The following is a 5567-nucleotide window of genomic DNA, read 5'->3' as shown; positions in this document are numbered from 1 at the left end:
ATTCTGCCGAAAGCATCCTTGATTATAGCAACTCGAGGTTTGAATTTGTTCTTCAGTTCCTTGAGCTTAAGAAATGCTGAGTGAGTTCGGGCCTTTTGATTTTCTGACTCCAACTCCTTGCACGTTTCATTGTAATATTTTGCTTTGTCATCCCGTGCTGCCTTTTGAAATCTTCTATTCAACTCTTTAGTGTCTTGAATTATTCCTTGTGCTTTGGCTTCTCTGTGCTCCAGTGCAATTTTCAGAGTCTCTTCTGACATCCATTTTGGTCTTCGCTTCCTCTTCTGTCTTAGCAGTCAGGAAATCAAGAGATGCAATATATTAGTCTTCTGTCAAGGGAACGCTCCAACATCCTGAAGAGTAAGGATGTCAGTTTAAAGACCAAGATGAACCTGATTAAAACAACGGTCTTTTCGTAAATGTTCATTAAAATGAATAAAATTTAATAAAAATTTAAAAAAACAAACAAAAGAAAACAACAACGGTCTTTTCAATTACTTGCTATGCATTTGAGAGCTGGACAATTACTAAAGATGACAGAAGAAGAATTGAAGCCTTTTGTGCAATAGTGTTAGAGAAGAGTGCAATGGACTGCCAAAAGAACAAACAGGTATGTTTTGGAGAAGATCCAGCCAGAGTACTCCTTAAAGGTAAAGATGGTGAAACTTTGTCTCACATACTATGGGCACGTTGTTAAGAGAGCCTATTCTCTGGAAAAGGACACCATGCTTGGAAAGGTGGAGAGTCAGTGAAATTAAGGATGACCGTCAACGAGTGGACTGACAAAGTGACTGTGGCAACAGGCTCAAGTATGTCAGAAATGATGAGGATGGCACAGGATAGAACAGGATTCAGATCTGTTGCTCTCAGGCTCACTATTAATCGTCCTCGACTCAAGAGCTACGAGTCCATAATCATTGCTACTACTTCCTTTTCTTATAAACTCTTATCTGACTTTTGTCCCCAGCCACTGCCCTGTAACTGCTGGGCTCACGAATGACTTCCATATATTCAAGCTCAATGGCCAGTTCTCAAGTCTCTCATTTCTCCCAGAAAACTGCTGAAGCTACAAAAATCCTGTGAAATCTTTTAAAAAGACGCAATCTGATGCATTTGACACAGAAAAGAATTTCCTTCTCTTTGAAAAAAAATCTTCTCTTAGCTTCTAAGACTTCATTCTCTCCCCTTGTTCCTCATTTCTTCCTGGCAAGTCTACTTTGGTCTCCTTTGCTAGTTATTCCTCATGTTTCAGGGCATTCATTAGAGTGGAGTGTCCTAGGGCTTACTCTTAGGACTTCATCTCTTCATTTAAATTCATTCTCTAAATGATCATGTCCAGTCTTTGGGATGGACTTCACCTTCTAATTCCAAGTTCATGTGTACTGGACATCTCCACGTGAGTATCTAATATTGTAACCGTATTTAAGGACCTAAACCCACAAACTTGCTTTCATTCTCCACTGCATGTGAAAAGCAACTAGCTTCCATCAGTCACTTTTTAAAACCTTGGGCTTATTCTTGATTCACTTTGTCTCTTTTATTGAATAGCTACTAAGTCAGAAACTGTTAAAGCATACTTGAAAAACATTTCTATAATATATATCCAGAGAGAATTTCACAGGAAGGATCTGAGGTTCCTGTTAACAAAGAGTCATACCCTTTATTTTTTTTTTTTTTTTACTCTGTAGGGGTATTTTTGTTTTGTTTTGTTTTTTATTTAGAAATGGATCTCAAATCCTAATCAAACCTTCAGGTAACCACAATCTTAGCCACCATCTTAACTACCACTACATGAGAAAATCCAGACTCAAACTCCTTTACTAGGTTACAGCCAATTCCTGATGCATAAAATCTGTATGCAACAATAAATAAATGCATTTTCCACCCTCCCCCCTTCAAATCCTTGTGTCTGTCTAGGGCTGACTTTCAATAGATCACAGTAAAGATCATAGCTCTGCTATGTGTGAAACCCCAACCCAGTAAGTGCTTATTGTTCTTCCAAGCTATTAAGTTTGAAACTGTTGGTTATGTAATTGTCACATTGTTCTCTTTACTAGTCCTTTTTGGAACTTTTACCCTTGCTCTCCCATCAGCCTGAAATAAATTTTCATCATTATACTTATGTCTCAATTCTTACTTCCTTTAGGTCTCTGCTAGAATTTCAGGACATGCAGCAACAGACAACAGATATAGGACGTGCATGAAATATCCAGGAGGTAGATGCAGCCTATCTGACAATTGATGGGATATGGAGGAAAAGAAAGAAAAGAAGTAAAAAATGATTCTTGAATTAGAGACATGAAACTCCCTCATGTTATTCTCCAATTAGGGAAATGTGTTTAAGGCAGAGATTATCAATACCATTTTTAGATCTCCTTCTTTTGAAATGCGTTAGAAATATCTAAGTGGGGATGATATTGAGAAGACAGTTTAATATATCATCTGCAACTCAGAAGAGACATCTAGTCTGAAAATACAAATCTTGAAACCAAGACTACACAATTTGCAGGGTATAGTGTAAAAGAAAAATGCAACCCCTTGTTCAAACAGCAGGGGAGGAGTGCTACTAAAATAAAAAGGTTCTCTTTCCTTCTATTGTTATATTAAGGACTTATTTTGGGGGAGTTTCCCCTTCCAATATCTGCTTTCTAAAGTATTTATTACTAAACCATTAAAAGTAAGATAAAGGAACACAGTTCATGTTTTTAAAGCCTTTAATTGTGGTTCAAGGGAAAGTTTACAAAGCAAACTAGGTTCTCATCCAATAATTCCTACAGATTGTTTTGTGATTTTAGTTACGATTCCTTCGCTATCTCAGAACTCTCCCCACTTCCATTCTGTGTTCTTCATTTCTATTCACCCAACTTTTCTGCCCCTGCCTGCCTTCTGAATTTCGGTTTTTGGCAAATGGTGCCCTTTTGGTCTCATATAACTGAAAGTGCTGAGGGGCACATTTCTCACAGTGCTATTGTTAACCTTTTTTGTTTTCTAACTGCCAAGAAAACAAACAGATTCATCCTAAAGAGGGTTAAACCAGGCTGCTCCTTGGAGGCAAGGATTCTGGGGCTTCGCCTGACGTACTTTGGACATGTTGTAAGGAGAGACAGGTCTTTAGAGAGGGACATCATGCTGGGTAGAGTAGAGGGACAGCGCAGGAGTGGAAGACCCTCTATGAGGTGGATTGATTCAGTGACTGGGGTAATCGGGATGGGTGTGTCAGAGGCAATGAGATTGGCACGGGATAGAGCACGGTTTAGGGCTGTTGTCCATAGGGTCGCTATGAGTCGCAAACGACTCAATGGCACACACTTAACAACAACAACATCTGTAAGGTGGTTTCTATCAGTCAACACAGGTCTAAGTCCAAGAGGCAGTATCTCAAGTGTTCTACCAGATCAGTAAATCTAGTCTTGTCTTTTTTAAATGTTTTATTTTTTTCTCCGTTTTTCTCTCACTCTATCCAAGACTTCTTCGTGATCCCAGTCAGAGGTGATGGTAATGGTAGCAGGTCACTCTCTTGTTCTTGTGGTCTGAGGCTGATGGAAGCTGGGAGTCACCAGGGCCATTTGTTCTTTGGACTAATTGTTCCCTGGAGTCTTTGATTGTCCTCATTTTTCTTTGCCCCACAAACGCAGAGAACAATAGTCATGTATTAGAGGCCACTTGCAAGCTTTGAAGACCTCATGTTGTGGTGGTTTTGATCTACCCTCCTGACAGTTGCACGTCTGACAACCCTTGCTGTTATTATACTGTGACATCAAGCCAGGCATCCCCCCTTATAGGCTCATTGCCTCAATACATGAAAAATGGACTACCTTCAAGAAATTGCAATTATTTTCATACCAGGATGAACTTACCTACAAATTAATTGGCCAAGTCTCCAGCAAACACGGTGGTGTTGCCAATTTCCAATAGGGCCAGTGGCCACCATGCTTCTCCCCAAGAGACCATGGGTCCATATACCTGGCCTGCCTTTCCTGAACCTGTGCTCACACAGGGTGTGGAGTGGGACAGGGATCCTGGGCAGGGCCAGGAGAAGGAGGCCTGGCAGAGCCGAGATATCATGCAGTAGAAAATCAGTAGCTGAGAACCAGTTTCCTGGAAACAGAGAGGTGGGAGGAAGCCTAACTCTCTTTGAGTCATGGCATGACACATTATTGGACGTCACTTACAAAACAAAACCACAAAGGCAACAGAATTAACCATTTCAAGATGATAACGGTGAAAAATTAAATTGTGAGCATGAAGCCCTTCTGAATGTGGGCCCCGTGAAATGGCACTGGTCTATCAAATGATGGAACTGTTTGAAATTGGTCACTGGAGAGTCTGGGTAAACAAACAGTCAGCACATTCACCAAATAATTGTTAGGTTAGGAGCTTGAGTCCATCCAGGAGCACCTCAAAAATCATGCCTGGGGATCTATTTGTGAAAAATCATCCATTGAAAATCCAGTGGACCAGAGCTCTGTTTTGACACAAGATGGCATCATCACGAGTTGGCGTCAATTCCATAGTGGCTTCTTACATTTATAGAATTAAATACGGAGGAGTCCAAGGACTCCTTACATTTGTAGGACTAAATATAGATCTTAAAGAAGTTGTTTTTGTGTACTATCAAGTCAGAACCTACTCATAGCTGACCCTCTAGCAGATTCTCAGAGGCAGTACAATAATACGGGAGGAGATTGCCCATTATTTTTCTTCCCAAGGAGCAGCTGATGGACTAGAACTGCTTACCTTTGGGTTGGCAGTGCAACTCTTTACCACTGTTGTTGTTGTTGTAGTCATCAGTCATGACTCATAGTGATCCTATGAACAACAGATGTGAACAATATCGTAGTCTGTGTCATCCTCACAATCTCTGACACATTCAGGTGTATTGCTACAGTCTCTGTGTCAACCACCTGGTTGACAGTCTGCCTCTTTTTGCCACCCCTCCACCTTCTCCAGCATGATGTCCCACTCTAAGGAATAACCTCTCCTACCATCATGTCCTGTACAACCAAAATTTGACCTTAAGTCTGTCCTACTAGAATTGCAAAACCATCTCAGGAACACGTTTGAGGTCTTGGGCACCAATGAGCACAGACCAAATGAGCTCTGGGAGGATATCAAGAAAATCGTCCATAAAGAATGCAAAAGATCATCACAAAGGCTGAAGAAGAAGAAAAGATGAATATGGATGTCAGATGAGTCTCTGAATATTGCATTAGAGTGCCAAGAAGCCAAAGCTAAAGGAAGAAATCAAAGAGCTGAACAGAAAATTTCAAAAGGAAGCTCAGGACGACAAAGCAAGATGCTATAATGAAACGTGCAGAGAGATGGAGTCAGAAAATCAAAAGGTCCGAACTCGCTCAGCGTTTCTTAAGCTGAAGGAGTTGAAGAACAAATTCAAGCCACAGGTGGCAATACTGAAGGATACTTTGGGTAGAATATTAAATAATCCAGGAAGTATTAAGAGAAGATGGAAGGAGTGCACAGAGCCACTGTATCAGAAGTAATTGGCTGACACAGAAGAATTATGAGCAAGAGCCTATGGTGATGAAGGAGAAAGTTCAAATTGCTCT

This window comes from Elephantulus edwardii, unplaced genomic scaffold, assembly GCF_000299155.1.
Source record: "Elephantulus edwardii isolate Elephantulus edwardi_28Jun2011 unplaced genomic scaffold, EleEdw1.0 scaffold00065, whole genome shotgun sequence".
Lineage (NCBI taxonomy): Eukaryota > Metazoa > Chordata > Mammalia > Macroscelidea > Macroscelididae > Elephantulus > Elephantulus edwardii.
This window is presented reverse-complemented; position numbering follows the sequence as displayed.